At 40.8% G+C, this 21,925-nt stretch overlaps 1 protein-coding gene across 11 annotated transcripts in view; it reads left to right on the top strand.

Moving 5' to 3' along the window:
* Positions 1-513: 513 nt before the first annotated feature.
* FOXN3 (forkhead box N3) overlaps positions 514-21,925 on the top strand; it is a 459,693-nt gene continuing 438,281 nt past the window's right edge. For 4 of the 11 annotated variants that reach the window (XM_054530375.2, XM_024232073.3, XM_063715685.1 and 1 more), the window contains exon 1: positions 539-691. The gene's annotated coding sequence lies outside the window, so the exon portion shown is untranslated. Of the gene's footprint in view, positions 692-21,925 lie in introns of all 11 variants that reach the window. The other 7 variants (XM_063715684.1, XM_024232075.3, XM_063715680.1 and 4 more) reach the window with 5 other exon arrangements.

Here is a 21,925-nt window from a genome sequence, read left to right as displayed (position 1 = left end):
GCATATTATAAAGTAAAAGAAGGCGAAATGCAAAAGGGCCTGTTGTCAACAGGGGGAAAATATTGGGAAAAACAGTTTAAAACATTGTTTTAAACACACACATTTTCAATCTTTTTTCTTTTTAGCGTTCTATTTTTGAAATCTATCTTTATCGATCCTGTACCGCGTCTCACCGTCTGTGAACAGCCAATGTCACCAGTGCACCCGGCAAACCTCTGTCTGCCAGGTACTGCCCCTACGCTTACCCTCGGGCTGCAGATCCTAGCATCTGCCTTCTAAGAGTTCAGTTGGAGCCAATGTCTTTCTTTTGAACATCTTGTGCCAGGATTTGACATTAAGCTCCAGTTCATCCGCACACCCCGCGGCCGCTTTCGCAAGGGGCCGAGGGGGTGGCGGCCTCTCCCGGAGACTCGCGGCGCTGGGAGCTGCCTGCCCTCGGTGCGGGCTGCAGACCGGGCCGCGAGGCGGGCGCGCGGCGCGCACTAGGACCCAGCAGGGCTCCAGGCCCGGGTGGGAGCCGCGCCGCCGACCCCGGGCGGGCGCCGGGCGCAGGAGCCGGGGTTCCGGCCGCGATCTGCTGCAGCTCGGCCGGGAGACGGCGCGACCCGGCGGCGGGGCCACCCGCGAGTCCAGCGTCGCCGCAGCCCCCCAATGCGGCCGCGAGAAGCAGCGGGGGGGCAGGCGATCGAAGGTAACGAAAATGGGGCTCATTTCCTGCCTCCTAATCTGCTCGGGTTTAGCATTGTCACGAGAAGCCCTCCGTGTTCAGGCTGCTGCATTTTGGGGCACCCTTTGATTTTTTTTTAAGGTGTCCGCCCCCCTGTTTCCACCTGGTTTCAGATTGATTTATAGCTTGCAGCCCAAATGGGAAAGATCCAGCCATGGCAAGTTGCTTATTTTCATTAGTTTTGTCTCAAAAGTAAGTTCATTAAAAAAAAAAAGTTTCTTAGGAATGTGTGGATAGTCGCTTTTTAATTTTTTTTTTTAAAATTGCAGACAAATGGATATTTATAAAAATAATCAAATAATTGATGCAATTCTGTTAATTACTTTTAGGGAAGCACACTTCTGTGGGCTCCCCGGGCGTTACTTTTATTTTCAAGGAAGGAACGTGTTAAATGTGGAGTTTGTTTGGCTGGGCAGAGTTTACAGCATTGCTGTCGCAACTGTTTTGCTATCAATTATAAACAGTGTCAAATCTATGGGCAGTTTCAGCCTCTTTTCAAATACTGTAACGGGTTATCCTGATATGACATCTACAGATGAGCTTCCACTGAGGGTAATAATAAGATTTCTCTTTTTTGGAGAAACATTGTTTTGAGGGGAAAACCATGATTGCCGGCTGGGAAGGCTGAAGAGACTATTTTTCATGCTTTGTTTATACTCCCGGGATGACATTTGGGGAAGGGAAATGCAATCTTTCTCGGGAGCTTTTAATTGTGGGATTATTAATTTATTTAATTTATTAGTTTCAATTGGTTGGGCTCGGGGAGCCCTCCGTCACAGGCTGTGCTTAAGGTGACACATTTGCTAGCAGTTGGGACACATGATTGCAAATGTAAAATGTGCCTCACCCGAAAGGACTGGTCTGCTGGAAGCTCCCGTGTGGAGCTGTCGTAGGCAGGGTGCGACTGGCTCATTGAGGAAAAAGGGAATCGTTTTCCTTAGCTAAGGAAGACATCCTGTTATATTCCTTTTGTTCCCTGTTTTTCATTGATCGCCGACTCTGCCTTGGAGAGGAGAGCAGCTCGGAGGGCGCAGAGCTCTGAAGGCTGCACGAATGACTGGAGCCCACTTTAACTCTCACACTGATTGGTCAGTTAGATTGAGACTTATGAAAACAGTCACCCAAAACCTTCTTTTAAAATCGTGCTGTAGTTTCAAATAGCCCTCTTGTGCACAGATTTCTGCAGAGTCTGTTTTTCATTCGGGTGCAGTTTGCTCGAGATACCTTTATGTTTAATTTTTTGTTGTTGTTTCTATCCAGATAAAGTAGGCCATTTTGGTGACAAATTTCTTTGCAAACGTCAGCTACTAGCTTACACGTATAGATACAGCACTTTACAATACATTCTCAATGACTTCTGCTCATAAGTTGTAGAATGCAAAGTTGTTCAACTTAGAATAATGATTCCTAACCGGGTTTTGATCTGAGTCTTTTAAAAAAAGGACCATCAGTAGATGGATGCTTAACTGTATCATTACTTTGATAATTTAAGTGCCTGGTGCATTAGCACGTTTCATGCACTAAGTCTAGAACTGTGACAGTGAAAGGAAAAGACAATGAAAAGCAAACAATCAAAATCAGCCTGCACACTATTCTAAGAGATTGTGGCATCTGCTTTGAGGCGAATGCATTTCACATCCAAGAAGAAGGGCATTCTGCACCATACAAGAATATGAATTAGTAAACATTGTGAAATGTTATATCTGTAAGACAAACTGTAAAGCCCAGGAACATCTTCATTTGAGCCTTCAAAGCGATTTCATTAAAGAAGCACTGTCCCAGAAGTTGTTAAATGTATAAACACTTTTCTGATTGGCTTAAAAATTTAGACACAGGAAGTGGATTGTATCTAATAACCGATGAGTGGAGACATGGTTGTCATGGAAACCGAGAGGAGTAACCCCACCCCACCCCCACTACACATACATACTCTGCCATGACCACCACTTAAAAAGAAACAAAAACAAAAACAAAATCTGCATGTCATCACAGATGCCTGGAGAACATGTTGGCTTCTGTAAGCTTTCCCACAGCATCTGTTGAAACCTGAGATCGTGCCTGTCAAATCAAGGTCATTTTACAACAACAACCAAAAATGCGGTCTCCTAGATTTCATAACTGTATTTTTATTGGAAATATTTGAGGAAAGAGCCTTAAACCAAGGATGTGCCCCCAGGCTTACTTTGCATTTTGCTGCCTCTGACCTGTGCAAGGGAAGGCTAAGAACAATGTATTTGAACACTTAATTGTGGGATCAAACTGACTTGTGTGTCTACAGTTAGAACAAAACTCTTTTGAGAGCCAGAAAGGTTAGAACGTTACCTGTGGATGAGGATTCATCGGGGGAAGTTATAATGAGGTGTTTGTGTTTACAAGAGGGTTCAAAGTTGAACTCAAGCAATGGAACTTACAGACTGGTGGCATTTTGAAGGCTGTGTTTGTGTGTGGGGTGGTGGGGGTTGGGGGTGGGGGTGAAGGGGAGGGATGAAGATTGCCTGGTACTTTGGGAAATATAAGAGAGGGTGTTCTCAGATGCTAACCAGGGAAAGGAAAATCTAAATGAAAATAAGAGCTCTTTCAAAAATCCCATTATTATTACCCAGTTGACTTATAATAGAAAAGTTTCCTCTTTTGTGGATGGGGAAGAGTGCTTTTGTTTTTAGGATAATTGAGATGTTCCCAGTATCAAAATTGCAAATGTTTCCAGTATCTTGGTAATGATTTCCATAAGGACTATAAAGAAAAAAGTTTGGAGACCTCCCCTTCCCCTAGCCTCCACCCCCAACCCCGTTCATTTTGCTAAGCGAAAAATAACCAAAGAGGCCCTGTACTAAATTTTGACTTTGAGGATCAACATTGAACCTTGTAAAATATAAAGCAAATACATTTCTTATATTTTTCTAATCTTGTTAATGGCAGTCTTTAGATTTTATGTTCTTGATAATCATTTAGAAATGTCTTCGTTTAAGTCATGGCAATTTAAGGCATTGAATAGCTTTATCTTAATTGATAATGGTCAGTTTTAAAACTTGTTCAATTAACAATTTGGTCTTTCTAAAAAGCAGCAAATTTCCCTTATTTTCATCAACTAATTGCATGGGGAGTGGGGAGGAGAAGAGTCCTAACTCTATTTTAATGTTTATTTAATATTCTGCATGTATGTCATAGAAATATATACTGTAGAAGTTAAATATTTGACAACATGGGATTATGAAATATATGCTAAATCACCCAGATATTTAACTGATTGGGACTTGGTAAAGAAGATTAAGTTTAATGGCACAACTGGTCTCTTTTAGCAAGGATTTCCTGTAGGGAGCTTTCTTATCTGCAAGTGTGTTCATTGGCAGGAAACATGTCAGTTGCTTGTTTTTACAAACTGAAGGAAATGAATGGGATTTGTTGGTTTCTAGAATCTACCTTCATTCTCTATTGTCTTGCAAATAGTTGGCTCAGAGCACTTCATTTCGAAAGGGGCTTTGGAGTGGTACAATTCATTCTCTGCAAACGTGTGGCATTTAGGTTTATTTCTTTCTGATTTTGTAATTAGGAAAATTGATCATGGTACGACCATGTGCAACTTATTTTCCTAATACAAATGAACAAGATGTTCAATACAATTCCAATTCATTTTCAGTTGTCAGCTAGTTACTCACACACTCACTGAAGCTGCTGTTTTTGGATGGCTGTGCCAAATTTCTAATAATTATTCCAGAATACCAACCAAATGCCAGTGTCGATTTTGGATTAGTGTAGAGAGGTAAAGAGAAAGAGGCAGCTTCATTCTTCTCATTGCTTATAACAAAAGGTCCATAAAGAATACACGTCAGGTATATGCCAACCTTGCTGATAGCAAAAAAAAAAAAAAAAAAAAATCGAAATTCGGGATGGGTTGGCTAAATCCAGTTTATAGTACACATGAGAAAAACAAATTTTAACTTTGAAAGGATTTGCTGTGCAGAAGTCTGGATTAGTTTCTGAATGTTGAAAATGAATATATTTAATTGCTTCAATTCCTAGATGTTTCAAATTCGGGAAGAGGAGAAAAGGGTAAGCTTCTTTAAAGGAAAATAAATGCATCCGCCTCCATTTGCAGAGAGCAGCCTGGTGAGGGAGGTTAAGAGTGCCTGAGGGAGACGGAACCATTTCTTGCAATGGTTTGCACACATCTTCATAGACATCATTTTTGTTTTCTACTTAGCACCAAATAGAATCTTATGCAAGACCCTAATATATGAGTCAAATAAAAACAGAGCTGCTCTGAGGGAACTAGGAGCCCAGAGCCTGCTATTGTCACCTGGGCTGTGCCCAGGGCACACTCTGGAACCCAGTACCACTGTGTACACAGTTTGCAAACCACTGCTTCTAAAATGTTCTCTAAAGAAGACCTTGGGGAATTGCTTGCAGAGCCCTGGAACCTCTTAGCGAAAGAGAGAACTTTTGCCTTGACAATTTAAGAGGTTGCTTGTGCTCATAGTGAGTAGGAAAAAGGTGGCAATTAGTGATGTAATACAGTGTACCCTAGGAAGCCTACATACATACAGAAAAAGATGACTGACCACAAGCATGAAAGAGCCCTGGCCCAGTCTATAATGAGAGGGAAGGCATATTTTTAGGGGTTACTTATAAACCATGGCCCCTTTTATTTATAAATTGTAGGAACATCATATGGGGGTGTTTGAGATGAGTTGGTTATAATTTTGCTGGAATGCATGGCTTTATTCTATTTCCACATCAAGATCTGTTCTTTCACTGTTATTCTATTAGTCAGTGAAAATAATTTCATATGAAGTGTCATTCATGAAATGAAAATTTGCCAAGCTATATAAATCTGCTTGGCAGACTCAGTAGTGTTTTGAGTGTTGAGTAAAATGATAACACACAGATGATATTTGCATATCATCAAATATATTCACATTATCTCCTCAATGATGAGATTGTTCTGAAATGGCAGTATTGAGATCGGGCTCAGTTTTCCCCCTTACATCCCAGAAGCTGTCAGTATTGAGGATTTCTAGGGGTGGCAGACAGAGGAATCCCCTTCAGTTCCACTCTTGATTTTCACAATCACTAGATTCACCTCTGCCTGGTATGGAGGTGAGAAATCAGGAGACTCTTCATTCAGGCAAACCACAGTAGAACTGTGCTGCTCATGGCCGCAGCCAACCTCCCTGCATTGTTTCTCAGAGGCAGCTCAGTTGAGGAGTCTATAGAAGTAGAAAGGACAGACCCCTCTGTACATTGTCCTGTTACTTTCATTGTGCTTGCCATGTTTCTACTACCTGCATGGGGTTAGAGATGACAATTAAAATAAGTTTTCCAGGAAGCCAAAGATCTTCCAACAATTTGTGCTGGGAAAAAAAATTACATATAAAATATTTCCTTTACAAAGATGAAACTAGCATAAGGACCAAATAGTTGGCTGTGGTAACGATGAAATGATTGAAATGATCGTGGTTAACTATTGAATTGTGTTGACTGACGCTTTTCATGTTGAGGCTGTTTAAAGCTATCCCCTTCCTCCTCTCACCTGCCTTTCAAAGAAGAGTGAGTGTGTAACCAACAGAACCGTCCCAGGGCGTATTCATGATAATGGAGCAGTGCTTCTTTGGGAGTGAGCATTAAGCTGTCATGGTTTGGGGGACTTTCTTTTTGAACTGAAGGATACATGCCAGTTACCAGGACCTTGCTGAGGTTGCTAACAGATGGCTTTTTCAAATGTGTGCCTAGTACCTTTGCAGTGCCTTTGCAGATGCCACTTTCTTAAGGTTCAGAGAGTAGCAGGTCCCACTTGGAGAGGGATTTTAGTATATTATACAAGTTTAGATTTTAGATAATGTAAGAGTGTTTTTTTTTTTTTTTTTTTTTTTTTTTTTTTTATTTTGGAGACAGAGTCTTGCTCTGTCGCCCAGGCTAGAGTGCAATGGCGCGATCTCGGCTGACTGCAACCTCCGCCTCCTGGGTTCAAGCAATTCTCCTGCCTCAGCCTCCTGAGTAGCTGGGATTACAGGTGTGTGCCACCACACTGGGCTAATTTTGTATTTTTAGTAGAGATGCAGTTTCACCATGCTGGCCAGGCTCGTCTCAAACTCCTGACCTCATGATCTGCCCACCTCGGCCTCCCAAAGTGCTGGGATCACAGGCGTGGCCCACCGCATCCAGGCATTTTTTTTTTTTTTTTTTTTTTTGAGGCAGGGTCTCACTCTGTCACTCTGTCACCCAGGCTGGAGTACAGTGGCGCAGTCAGGGCTCACTGCAGCCTCGAACTCCTGGACTCAAGCAGTCTTTCCACCTCAACCTCCCGAGTGGCTGGGACCACAGATGTGTACCACTATGCCCCGCTAATTTTTTATTTTTGTAGAGATGGGGTCTCCCTATGCTCCCCAGGCTGGTCTCAAACTCCTGAGCTCAAGTGATCCTCCTACCTCAGCCTCCCAAAGTGCTGGGATTACAGGTGTGAGCCACCACACCCATCCAGTTTAAGAACTCTTGTTGCACTCTGAAATTTCCTAATTCAGCAAACTGAATACTTTTGCAACTTTTAAAATAAAACAGTGACTCTATAATGACTATTTAATAAATATCTCTACATTAAGACCATCATGTTGTTTCTTGTGACTAGATTCAGCATTTAGAATGGCCTCTTGACACTTCTGGGGAAGTGTGGCAGTATTGCGTGATACAGAAAAATCACATCACACTGGCAAGGGGCCTTCATTTATCAGATGCTGCTCTCTGCATTATTTTATTTGGTTCTCATATTAGCTTAATAATACTGCTACTAATACCTAATGATAATATGCATTCATGTCTCATTCTACAGATGAAGAAACCAAGGCAACTGTGTTCCCAGAGTCACGCATTCTTTGGTACCCGACTATTAATAGCTCTCACCGTCAAGTCCCCTGACTCCAAATCCCAGGCTTTCCCCGGAGACTGACCACCTCACAACTGTTCCTCTGACTGTTTCTGTCCCAGGGTTCGAAGACTTCCCCTTCCACACTGAAAATGGAGTTCCCTTCCGGGGGAAAAAAATGCAGGATGGGTTGGGGAATATTTGCTGTAATTCCCACCGGAAATAGGATTTTGCTTCTTCACATTCTGTGTTCTCACATCTGACCATTAGTGATGGAAGGGGCTTTTTAGGTCCCTTGTTAGTGATTTTTTTTTTTTTTTTGGAGACGGAGTCTCACTCTGTCGCCCAGGCTGCAGTGCAGTGGCATAATCTCGGCTCACTGCAAGCTCCGCCTCCCGGGCTCACGCCATTGTCCTGCCTCAGCCTCCCCAGCAGCTGAGGCTATAGGCACCCGCCGCCACGCCGGGCTAATTTTTTGTATTTTTAGTAGAGATGGGGTTTCACCGTGTTAGCCAGGATGGTCTCGATCTCCTGACCTTGTGATCCTTCCGCCTTGGCCTCCCAAAGTGCTGGGATTACAGGCGTGAGCCACCGCGCCCAGCCTCATTATTTTTCTTTGTCTTCACCTTTTGACTTTCTCTTCGTCCATCCCTGAGCACGTTTACCTACTTGGTAAATAAAAAGTGCTAATTCCAGAATTACCCAAAGATTATACCCAGTCTAACTGGCTATAATTGGCAGCATGTCTAACACACAAAACAGATTTCCTAGGCAACACTCACTTTTATACTTGGTCTGAATGGCTCAACAAACTCAGGTGTGCAGATACACTGACATCTCCTTGATTTCTTTCAGAATAAGAAAAAACTGGCTTAAGTCAGCAGATCAGCAAGATATTCAGTCTTCTTTTTGGGGCTCCCCTGTACCCCTAAGTCATATAAAGTCTACAGAGACCAAGTTAGGTTGGGGTTCAGCTTGATTTTTTCATCTAAGCAAGAGCTCTGCTCTTTCAAGAGTGTAGGGGAAACTTAAAAATTAAATCATCACTGGGCATGCCACTGTGCCTAGTATACGTGTGACCAGGTGGAACTAGCAATGGAGCAGATATAGACATTTTCAGTGAAATGTGTGTCTGCCGCTTTTCTAATTCTCTTAAAGAGTTCAGGTGAATGATCAGAACTTGATGGAACTAATTAATATTTCACAGGTCTGATTTCACATATTTCACATGTATGAAATTATTTTAAAAGATCAATCAAGGGAAATGCCAAAGACATATGCACAAATCGGGGGAAACAAATCATCCTCACGTTCGTTCAGTGAGCAGTCATCGGGCACCTACTGCATACCAGGAACTGTGACATATGATAGGGATACGAGGGTGAAAAAGTCTTTCCCAGATAGATTATCCCCTGTTCTGTAATTCTCATAGGCTTCTTAACTGGAGATATCCCCAAATGTGGCTCTTTTGAAGTTCATATTCTAAGCAGATATGGACAGACTGAAGTGCCACTCTCCTGAGATCCTTCCTGGAGATATTATGCCTTTGGTTTTAATTTAGAAACGGACCCTGCAAGGAGGATTGAAGGGTGGATGGTTTACTTGGGAGACCATCCCAGGAAGACACCAGTAGGTGCAGGAGAGGGAAATGAGGAAGGGAAGGCAGCCAGTTGTGAGTTATCCCATCAGATCCATTGTGGGCGGTGCAGCTCAGCCGCAGTGGGGCACGTGGGGCGCCTATGCCAGCCACGCTGCTTTCGGTCATGGGTTGAAGACTGCTCTCAGGGCGTGTTGATCCCAGTACTTGAGATGTATGAAAGCTGTCAGAGTAGTCTTCAGCCAGAGAAGGTTCTCAGGGACTTCTTGATGCCATTGGTAGCAGCTGGCAGTTGGGCTGGCGTGCCCTGAGATGGTAAAGCCTGAAAGCCACGTGGCCAGGCCATCAGCAGGTTCTACTACCACTCTTTCCTCTTCAGCTCCTTCTACAGTCTTGCAACTGTAGATGTTTTAGAATAATCATTTTTAATAGTCCCTTTAAGCTTCAACATGAAGATCCTGGCAGAGTGGTTTTTTAGTCTGAAAAATGGGAACAAGAGGAGTGGCATAATTTCAGAGTTAAGCATTCAGGCAGAAATTATCCATAAGGGCCCTCATTTTTTTCTCCCCCGGTTACAACCATTATCCTTATTTCCCAGGCTAGAAAACTTGGACCGCCACCCCCGCCCCCGCCGCCGCCCCCGCCCTCGCCCTCGCCCTCGTTTTACATCGCATGTATCTAATTTATCCCCAGGGCTTCTTGTTGCTTTCTTTAAAATCCACCCCCTGTTCATCTCCACAACCTTTACTGGTGCTTCCCTCCAAAAAAAACTACGAGTGACCTTGATCGTGCTCTGGAAGACTTCTGTCCCTAAAACCCTCTTGAAATATGGGCTTTGAAGCTAGACTTCCTGTTCTCAGACCCTCTCCCTGCCACTTAACAGCTGTGTGACTTTAGGCGAATTACTTAACCTAAGACTCCAGCCTTAGGTAATATTTCCATAAGTACTATGGAAATAAAACTCAGTAATGTGGAAATCCTGAAAGGATTATTGGGAGGGCTAAATCATGAGTCTCTGAAAAGCACTTGGCACGGAGCCTGGCACGTGGTTGCAACTGAAATTATTGTAGCTATTTTTATTGTTATGTTGTCAATGTTGTTGTGTTCCTTGTCTACTAAGAACCTTGATGCCAGCCTGGGCAACGTGGCGAAACCCCATCTCTACAAAAAATACAAAAATTAGCCGGGCGTGGTGGTGTGCACCTGTGGTTCCAGCTACTCGGGAGGCTTGATGTGGGAGGATTGCTTGAGCTTGGGAGGTTGAGGCTGCAGTGAGCCACGATTGCGCCACTGCAGTCCAGCTTGGGTGACAGAGCGAGACCCTGTCTCAAAAAAGAACCTTGATGGCTTCTCATTGCCCAGTCTACCAAGTCTCTCTTTTTCTGCCTCACTTGCAAGTTCTTTTATAATCTTGCCCCACTTATTACTGCTCAGAGAATGCCCCAGGATCTAGTCAATGTCTCTTCACTCCCAAACTTTCTGTGGTCCTTCTAGCTTCCCAGCCTTTGTGCATCTTGTTCCCTGGCCACAACCTTCTTCCTCCATCTTGTACAGTCATCACTTTCATTCACTAGAAAACTCCAATGTGCAGAGAAATGCAGTTTGTTCATTTTGTCTACAGTGAGCCTTCCTCCCCAGCACACACCCATTGATCGTCAAGAGAAAGAGTAAATTTTTTTCATACCCATTAAAAAACTTAGTTGGATCTGCTAATCCAAACAGTTCCTTAAGGTAATTCTAGTCTTCCATAGGAAAACAATGCTTATTCCCTCAGGTTGTCTCGCCTACCCCATCCCCAGTTCTTCGTCTAGGTTAGTGCATGTGGGAAGGAATGTCAGCCTTGCTCTTCTGTTTATTTCTTATGAAGGAGGAACAAACTCAGGGTCCCTAGGCTCGGTGGCCTCTGCTCTTGGAGGCAAGGTTTCTTGCCTTCTGGGAGCTGCTTGTTTAGCTATACTGGTAGTTGAAGTCTGTGGTTTTATAACACATAGTCTAGTCTAGTGGTTTTCAAAGACCTACAGTAAGATATAGATATATTGTACACTACGTATATGTATGTATGCTGTGGATAGATGAAACAAAAGTTTTTATAAGATAGCATGTATAGGTTGGGCGCGGTGGCCCACGCCTGTAATCCTGGCACTTTGGGAGGCCGAGGCGGGTGGATCACGAGGTCAAGAGATCAAGCCCATCCTGGCCAACATGGTGAAACCTTGTCTGTACTAAAAATACAAAAATTAGCTGGGTGTTGGCTGGGCACGGTGGCTCACGCCTGTAATCCCAGCACTTTGGGAGGCCGAAGCAGGTGGATCACGAGGTCAGGAGATCGAGACCATCCTGGCTAACATGGTGAAACCCTGTCTCTACTAAAAATATAAAAAATTAGCTGGGCATGGTGGCGGGCGCCTGTAGTCCCAGGTACTCGGGAGGCTGAGGCAGGAGAATGGCGTGAACCCGGGAGGCGGAGCTTGCAGTGAGCCGAGATCATGCCACTGCACTCCAGTCTGGGCAACAGAGCGAGACTCCGTCTCAAAAAAAAAAAAAAAAAAAAAAAAAAAATTTGGCTAGGTGTCCTGGCGGGAGGCCGAGGCAGGAGAATCGCTTGAACCCGGGAGGCGGAGGTTGCAGTGAGCCAAGATTGCACCACTGCACTCCAGCCTGGGCAACAGAGTGACACTCTGTCTCAAAAGAAAAAAAGAAAGATAGCATGTATAGTTGAAGCATAAATTTTACAAGATGTTATCATTCCTGCTATACTTAATCCAGATTGACCTACTCCATTCTATTTTAGTTAAGAAAGAAAGATAGGTTGGGTTCCAGTAAGTGATCCAGGTTGCTAAATATGTTAGCCTGGTCATCCTCTTGGCTTTATCAGAACTTGTGTGGCACTCCCTGCTGACTTGGTCCCACCTCTGTGTGCATGGGCAGCAAACTTGAGTCTTTTTTTTTTTTTTTTTAAGACAGGGTCTTTCTCTGTCACCTAGGCTGGAGTGCAGTGGGGCAATCTCGGCTGATTGCAACCCCCATCTCCCGAGTCCAAGCAATTCTCCTGCCTCAGCCTCCTGAGTAGCTGGGATTACAGGCATGCACCACCGTGCCCGGCTCATTTTTGAATTTTTAGTAGAGAAAGGGTTTCACCATGTTGGCCAGGCTGGTCTCAAACTCCTGACCTCAAGTGATCTGCCTGCCTCGGCCTCCCAAAGTGTTGGAATTACAGGCATGAGCCACCAGGCCTGGCCCAAACCTGAGTCTTAGCCACTTGGTGGTCTTTAAATGGGGTCCTCTCTGCTGGCCACAACAGATCTTGAGGCAAGCTCACTGCTCTCCAGCATCTTAATGCCTTCTGTTTGCAAAAGTGGCTGCACCAGTTAACACCCTCACCAACATTAAGTGTCTCTGTTGTTTCATATTCTCACTGATATTTAATATTGTCAGACTTTAACATTTTTGCCAATTTAGTAGGTGTGAAATAATCTCATTTTAATTTTCTTGGTTATTAATAAGCTTACACATCTTATGTTTATTGGTCATACGTGTTTCTTCATTTACAAAGTGCCTATTTGGCTGTTATATTTCAGTCTTGAGTCAACCCAGAATTGTTTTTTGTGTATAGTGTGAGGTAGGTATACAGTTTAATTTTTTAATTTTATTTTATTTTTGAGATGGAGTCTCGCTCTTGTCGCCCAGGCTGGAGTGCAGTGGGGCAATCTCGGCTCACTGCAACCTCCGCCTCCCAGGTTCAAGCTTCCCCTGCCCCAGCCTCCTGAGTAGCTGGGATTACAGGCGTGCGCCACCACACCCGGCTAATTTTTGTACTTTTAGTAGAGTTGGGGTTTTGCCATGTTGGCCAGGCTGGTCTCGAACTCCTGACCTCAGGTGCTCTGCCTTCCTCGGCCTCCCAAAGTGCTGGGATTACAGGCGTGAGCCACTGTGCCTGGCTACAGTTTAATTTTTATACTACACACACACACACTCCAAATTTTGCACATATATTAGATACCTATGTTCAGGCGTGAGAAGTCCTGTAATTCTCTTTTCTTATCAAATTTTTTTCTTTTTTACTGGCTTCAATGCTGAACCTTGATCTTATCAAATTTTGGTATCAATGTTTTTCTATCCTTCTTAAAATAAGTCAAAGAGTTTTTCTATTGTCTGGCATAGTCTGTATAAGACTAGAATTATGTATACCTCAAAATAGTAGTTACCTTCTGATAGTAGTCATCTGTTTATCTGGAAGTTGTATTTTCTTTTAGGAAGATTACAACTACTAATTCAATTTATTTTATAGTAAGACTAATCTGGTGTTTTATTGCTTTGTGAATCCATTTTGCCAGTTTATGCATTTCTAGGAATTTATTGATTTCATCTCGGTTTTAACATTGGGAGGCATAATGATTGTTTATAATAGCCTCTAATTCTTATTTTTAATCTCTGTGCCATCACAGTTTTTCATTTGTGATATCATTTATATGCTTGCTTACTTTTTTTTTTAATCTCACAGATTACATATTATCATTTAAACTATATGGGGCACTACCACACCTGGCCAGTTTTTTTACTTTTTAGTAGAAATGGGGTCTTGCTATATTGCCCAGCCTGGTCTTGAACTCCTGGGCTCAAGGGATCCTCCTGCGTTAGTCTCTCAAAGTGCTGGTATTACAAGTGTGAGCTACTGCATTCAGCCTCTTTTTAATTTCTGTTTATATCTTTATTCTTCTTAAACTTTTGTGTTTAAGAGTATAAAACTTCTGTTTTTCTGACAGCTTAATTACTTTTGAAGTTTTCATTTCTAATATGTTAATAAAAACATAATATATTTTTTCTAATATAAATAACTCTTCGTGTCCTACTATTTAAGCTGCATTTTTATATGTGACATGTACAAATGTAGCTGGATATTGTTTTTGTGCAGTCTGAAAATAATTGTCTTTTAACTGAAATACATAATGCATTTATATTTATTGTAATTACATGTATATTCTAATTTATTTCTTCATTTTATTTCCATTTTTCCTGCCTCTTCCATATTTCTTTTTCTCTATTTCTTGCTTTCTTTTGAATTCTTTTGTCTTATTTTATATATTCTGTAGTAGTTTGGAAGTTTTATTCTCTATATGATGCATTTAGTGGTCCTCTAGATATTTTATTTCTAGATCCTTTTCTAGTGGTTCTTTAGAAATTAGCATGCATACTTATCAAAGCCTAAAGCCAATTAGTATCTTTCCTCTCCTCTCAAACAATGCAAGGACCTTAGATCACTTAACTCCAATCATGCTCTACCAATTTAGGTTTCGTTTTTGCCCCATGTTTTCATTTTATCTTTTTTTTTGTTTTTTTTTTAATCTCACAGATTACCTATTATCATTTTAAACCAGAAATGTTTGTTAAGATTTACCTATATGTTTACTACATTTTTTGCTTATAATTCCTTCCCCCAACCCACCCCCTTCATCACTTCTCTTAGGTTTCATTTAGTGAGGATAAATTGATGGAAAACTCTTTCAGCTATTGTTCACTGGAAAAATGTCCATTTCCCCCTTGTTCTTAAAATGGAATCTTGCTAGGTTTAAAATATATTTTTGCCAGGTATAAAATTATGGTTATTTTCTCTCAGCATATTAAAGATGCTCAATTGTTTTCTGACTTCCACTGCTGATAAATCAATGCTAAGTCTTATTGCCATTTGTGTTGAAGGTATTCTTTCTCCAAGAGTATTTCACGACTGTTTCTTAAGATATTTTCTTTGTTTTTGGTGTTTGGCAATTTTATCATAAAGTGTTCAAATGTCAGTTTATTTGTATGTGTTTATTTTGTTTGGGGGTTTTGGGGCTTTATAATTTTGTGGATTGGCTTTCTCATCAGAACTGGAAGATTCTCAGGCTGCTATTCCTGCGGTGTACTCCTTCTCTCTAATTCCAGGTTTGAGATTAAGCATATGTTACACCTATGTTCTGTCTTTTCCATGTTTTAGCTTCTCTGTCATCTTTTCTATCTCTGTATTTCTATGTGCTGCAGTCTAGATAATTTACTCAGTTTTTTTCTCTGGTTTCCTGTGTCTAATCTATCTGATCTAGCTCAATTCTTATATACTTGTTCCCTTTTATTTATTTAAACAATATTTTATGTTCTGTGTCTAATCATTTTAAAGTTTGAAGTCTTTGTTGGCCTGGTTCTCCTCTCTATTGTTTTCACTGGTTGTTGTTCATGGTGCTTTGTTTCTCTCTCTCTCTCTCTCTCTCTCTGTGTGCATGTGTGTGTGTGTGTGTGTGTGTGTGTGTGTGTGTGTTTTGTTTTGCTTTGTTTTTGGAAACTCTATTAGTGGGAATTCTTTATCAGTGGGTTGGAGTTGAAAGTGACTTTCTCCAGAATTTGCATTTGTTTTTGTCAGGTTCCTAGGATCATTATCAACCTGCAAAGCAAGGACTTAAAATTCTCAACTTGAGGTTTTGGGGACAAAACAGGTAATCAGTTTGTCCTGTAAACCCTTGTGAGGACTACCTTGTGGTTACACATTTTTAGTAAAGACTTTTCCCTTTCTACTTAGCACTTATTTTTGAGACAGGCAGTTTAAAGTCCTCTCTGTAGCTGGATGCCTCTTATTATACACTCTATCTTGGTGGGCCTTTGTAAATGTCACCAAGTTTATCTGCTTTCCCCTGTGTCCTGCTAAATTGTAAAAACAGAAGCTCAGGTTCTCCCAGTTCGTTAAATGCCTTCAAGGTGAAAACTAATATAAGCGTTCTGTTCTGAGTGTGCCTTATTTTTTTGCGTGAGCTCATGAATATGTTTCAAACTATTTTTGAGGAAATATTTTGTCCAGCATTTTTGGTTGTTTTCAGTCGGAGGATTGGACAGGTACTTACTCTGCCATTACTACCAGAAAAGAAACTTACATCCTTCTTTCTCTTTGTATTCTTTCTTTAATAATATTAACATATCCTGAAACACGTGGATGCCTTTGGCCAACTACGGTACAGATCATATGTGCAGAAAGCAATAGAGAAAAAAGCATAATCCTTTCAAATTATCGCTTCCTTCTGCAGGTATTCAGGGGTATTTTAAGTTCCAACATATCAGTTGAGGTAATGCTAGCTTCTTTAACAAAACCAAAATGGTGCCATGAATCAAAACAATAGAAGTTGTTTCTTACATACCCAAAATGGGTGACCTGATTAGTGGATACCACTCTTTCAGGTTTTAGCAAGCCAACTACTTGGCATTTTAGGACTCTGTCATTTTCAACCCATGGCTCCAAGGTCACGGTGCTTATTTGGATCATAATAGCAAAAAAGGAAAAGCATGTGGAGGCTCATGAGTGGCTGGTTTTTATTGGCTAGGCCCAGATGTGGCTCAGTTTGTTTTTTTTTCCCTTTCCATTAGCTAGAACTTGGTAAGGTGGCCACATCTGACTGCAAGGAGGATTGCTGGGAAGGTGGTCTAGGTGTTTGCCCAGGAAGAAGAAGAAGAAACAGGTTTGATGAACAGCCAGTCCATCTCCGCCACAAATTTCCTCTCGGAAACTTCAGTCTACCCTTACTTTTCACTTCTCTGAGCTCTTATTTTACTTACAAAGAGCACTATCAACCTTAGGATTTAATTACCACAAATCATTTTATGTTTGTATAATCTAAGTCACCAACTGTATAATACATTCCTTGAGGTGTGAATGTTGTACTGGACTTTTGAAAATGTCACCTGCCAGGCACGGTGGCTCACACCTGTAATCCCAGCACTTTGGGAGGCCGAGGCAGGTGGATCACAAGGTCAGGAGTTCAAGACCAGCCTGGCCAAGATGGTGAAAACCCGTCTCTACTAAAAATACAAAAAATTAGCCGGGTGCGGTGGCAGGTGCCTGTAATCCCAGCTACTTGGGAGGCTGAGGCAGGAGAATCACTTGAACTCGGAGGGCAGAGGTTGCAGTGAGCCGAGATCGCGCCACTGCGCTCCAGCCTGGGCAACAGAGCGAGACTCCGTCTCAAAAAAAAAAAAAAAAAGAAAAAGAAAAAAAGTCACCTACCACTCAGTTTTGAATGCACAGTGTGCTTTAAAAAAATTAAGCCTCTGAATGCCTGAAAATGTTCTTGTTCTAGGGAGATACCTGCTCACATATTTAGGGATGCAAACCATATTTATGGTCTGCCTCTTACTCACTGTATTATTCCTTCAGGTTTTCTTCTTTTTCTTTCGTGTGTGTGTGTGTTTTTTTTTTTTGACACAAAATCTTGCTGTGTCACCCAGGCTGGAGTGCAGTGGTGTGATCTCCGCTTACTGCAACCTCTACCTCTCTAGCTTAAGTGATTCTCCCACTTCAGCCTCCCGAATAGCTGGGACCACAGGTGTGCACCACCATGCCCAGCTAATTTTTGTATTTTTTATGGAGACGGGCTTTCTCCATGTTGCCCAGGCTCAGATTTTCTTTAGGTTTGAAAGTTGCCAAAATAAAAATGTGAGGAAAAAGCTAAATTCCTGAAGGGGATTAGAAGGGACCCTACAAACAATAGTGGAATTTCCATGGGACATCAGATTAGTCTGTCTCAGTTATTTCTTCTGATGTGTTATCTTGAAATGAACCCTTTCTGCTCCATCTGGATTGTTGTGAGAATTCATTTACTCCACCTGGAAATATTTGTTGAGGTCTACAGAGCGCTAGTACTGTTGAGGGGCTGAATGTAGGGAGATAAGACCCTGCACCAGAAAGGATTAGATGAAGGAGTGCAGACAAACAATGGAGAAGCAGGGAAAAAAAAAAAAGAACTTGCACTCATTTTTCCTTTGGTTTTAGGCCTGCCATAAGAAGGCTGACCTGTCTCCAGGCCAGTGTTGAGCACATCTACAAGCAGAGGAGTTTAGCTCTTGAATATTCCCCAGGGCCAGACATAATCTCAGCTGAAACAGACCCTAGGTTATTGGCCTCAGTATCACCCTGTACCTGAGTTTAACTAATTGCTTTGTTGCTAGGCTCAGTGTTTTCAATGCCTCATTTTTATCTTCTGTTGTTATTGGTCTTAAATGACAATGGCATATGGACCTAAGTTAAATTGTGGAATCATATTTTGTTTTCCTTTCATTGAGTCCTTTGCAGTGTACTATGGATGGGAAAACACACTGACGTTTTAGTAAGTCTAATCTATTATCCACTTGCTAGGATGCAAACACAATGCATGTGGCAAATTACTTTATATGCTGATAAAGCCTGTGTTTTGGAAAAATGTAGGAGTGTTTGTATCCAAAACATTGTTTTGAATCAAGCCATCTTAAATATGCAGATTATGAATAGGAAGTGGTATCTTGAATAGCATCGTCAAAATTCCAGGAAGGGTCAGGCTGCAAAATACAAGACATGGTGAGTCTATAATTAGGCATCAACGCTACTTTATTTGATTGAGCATCTCCCTGGGCTTGGCTCTGGCATTAATCAGAGAACAGCTCTCCAGCCCAAAGGAGTTCACTTAAGAAGATGACCCAGGAGGCAAATCTAGCTCTCTCAGAAGCCAAGACAGAGCAAGCCCTTTACTTACTATGTTGTTTGCTTCATGGAATAAGGGATAGAATTTCTGCTAAATGAGAGCAAAATACAGCATTTCTAATAAAATAGAAAAGGGAATATGGTGCAGTGCTCTTCTTGCGAATTGTACTCACTTTCTTTTCAAGTCTAAGGTTTCTCTATTTTTTCAGAAAAATTTCTCTCTTGCTTGAAGGAGTTTCCAAAACTACACGAATGCACCAAATCTCAGCCAAGGGCATTAATAGTATATAGGGTCCAGGAACTGGCAGGCTGTAATAGTTAACTTCCTCTGTTAATGCAATGAGCCACTGAGTAGTCTCTTCCCACAATGAGTAAGGGTTTACTTCTATCCTTAAAACCAAATAATTCAGTCACCATAAAGGGAAGAGACCAGACCTCCATATCTTCGATGTGGCCAATGTGATTTTTAAGTTAATTTATTTTTGTTTAGGCAAAATAAAAATTTGGAGAAAATTTATGTTTTATTTGCCAAAATAAAAATTTGGAGAAAAAGCTAAATCCCTAATGGAGATTAGAAGGGGCCCTACAAACAACAGTGGAATTTCCATGGGGCATCAGATTAATCTGTCTCAATTATTTCTTCTGAAATGCTGTGTTGAAATGAGCCCTTTCTGATCCCTCTGAATTGTTAAGAGAATTCATTCTCTCCATGCATTATTATTGGGATGACCATACAGTCTGACATGTTTGTGATGGTTTTGTTTTATGCTTACTACCCCCTTGTAATCACTAGTAGTGTCTACTTTCATTTTCAAGAACGTCCTGGTTTGATAAATTATGGTCACCTAACTTACAGTGGTAGTGCATATATTTAGCAATAGTAGATCGGGTTTGTTCTGATTAACTCTTCTGCTGAGAAAAGCTGCTCGAAATTAAAAAGAAAAAAAGTCAGTTTGGAAAAATTGGAGAGCCATCAGGGCAATGGGGAATAGCAGAACCAAGGTCTGGGTTGGTGGGGTGAGTAAGGAGTGGCAGAAAACTCAGAGAGGTGAACTCTGCTTTTGAGTTTTGTCTTCTTGAGAAAAATTTCAGTTCAAAATGTAGAGGCTAAGAGATTAAGAAACTTAGCATAGCTTTCAACAAGTTCATGGGGTTGAGGATGTGGTAATTGTATTTAGGTCCTGTGAAGAGGCAGAAGCCCTAGTAAACAACCTAGGCTTTCATTGAGAACCCTAAGTCTAGGTGAATCAGAAATAAAACATAGGTACTGAAGCCAAAACCCAAATAATTTTAGATTAGTGCCCCTAGCCTAGATGCCTGCCTGAAGCCAGAATAAAAATTCTCTTTGGAGGAAGATGCTTTTCCCAGAAACTCATGTTATCACTGTAGTTTTTCATGTACTATATCTGTCAGTCAGTAGAAATAATAGACACATCACATGAGAAGACCAGATATAATAAAAGAAACCAATAAAAAATAAACAAATTGGATATACCTACAAGAGATCCAGATAATAGATTAATCAGATATGGTCCCTACCATAACTGTGATTAATATGTTTCAAGAATTAAAAGATAAGATTGAAAACTCTGCCAGAGAACTGAAAATTGTAAATAAGACCAAATGGACCTTCTAGAACTGAAAAATACAATTACTGCAGTTAAAATCTAAATGAGTGAACTTTTTTGGGTGATGGAAATGATCTAAGATTGGATTGTGGTGATGGTTATGGTTGCATAAATGAATTAATGACTAAAACCATTGAATGTACACTTACAATGGGTGAATTTTATGGTGTGTAAATTGTACTTTAAAAATTAAGCTTTAAAAAAACCAAATGAATTGGTTCAATAGAGTACATGCAATTGAGGAGAGAGTTAGTGAACTAGAAGATAGAGCAGAAGAAAATATCAACAATAAAGCATTTAGAGGCTTCTAGATGGAAAATAAATATCCGATTGTGAAAGACATGTTAAATATGGTGGAAAGGCCTAATATACTTGTAACTGGAGGTTCAGCAGGAGAGGAGAGAGAAAGTGGGACATAAAAAATAATTGGAAAAAAATAGCTGAGATAGTTCTAAACAAATCACACAAAGCCACAGAATCCAGAAGCCCTAGGGCACCAAGCCAGATAAGCACAAAGATTCAACATAGTAAAATTTCTGAAAACAAAACCAAAGAGAACAACATAGGGACAACGTGGTAACATTTATAAAACAAAAAGAGAAAAGCTGAAAAGCATCAGGGTTGGGGAGTGGGTACCTCTTATCATTAAAGGAAAAATAAGACTGACAACTGACTTTTCAACTGAAACAATAGATGTCAGAAGGAAGTGGAATGCTATCTTCGAATTGCTGAAAGAAAACAACTGTTAACTATAAATTCTATTTACCAGATTTTTCAAAAATGAGGAAGAATTAAAGATATTAAAAAATTATCATGAGGCTGAGCATGGTGGCTCATGCCTGTAATCCCAGCATGTTGGGAGGCTGCCGTGAGAGGATCGCTTGAGCCCAGGAGTTTGAGACCATCCTGGGCAACACAGTGAGACCTTGTCTCTATTAAAAAATGAATAAATAATTTTAAAAATCATGAACAGATCTATACTAAAGGAAGTATTCACTAAACAGTATCCTTGGGACAGAAGGAAAATTATCCCAGATCAAGGCTCAGAAATGTAAGGAGGAGTGAAGAGCAATAGAAATAAGAATTCAGTGGTTAAATACAAATAAGTATCGACTGTATAAAATAATTATTATTATGTTCTGTGGAGTTTAAAATATGTAGGGAATAACATACAGGGTAAAAGTAGAACATAAATCCAAAAAAGTTAATGAAGTTAAATAATTCTAAGTTCCTTGTAGTGTACAGGAAGTGATAACCAAGTTGTGTTGTCATTGATAAGTTAAGGATGCATGTTTTAAACTCTAGATAATCTTTAAAAGAATGATGACAGAATGTATAAATAACAAGCTAAGAAAGAGGGAAAATAGAATAATAAAGAATACTTAAGAAATTCAAACAAAGATGAAAAATAGAAAAAGGATCCTAGAGTAGGTGAGACAAATAAAAAATAGTCGAATAATAGATTTATATCAAATATCAGCCATTATATTAGATATAAATAGACTAAATAGTCAAATTAAAAGTCAAAAGATTATCAGATAGGATTTTTAAAACTATGCTTTAAAGAGACATACCTTTCTTATAAACATACAAAAGGGCCTGATATAAAAGAATGTGGCAAGATATACCATGCAAAAGAAAGATTGTATAG

The sequence above is a fragment of the Pongo abelii genome, chromosome 15 (genome assembly GCF_028885655.2).
Source record: "Pongo abelii isolate AG06213 chromosome 15, NHGRI_mPonAbe1-v2.0_pri, whole genome shotgun sequence".
Taxonomy (NCBI): domain Eukaryota; kingdom Metazoa; phylum Chordata; class Mammalia; order Primates; family Hominidae; genus Pongo; species Pongo abelii.
The sequence above is the reverse complement of the archived record's forward strand: the minus strand, read 5'-3'. Positions and strand labels throughout refer to the sequence as shown.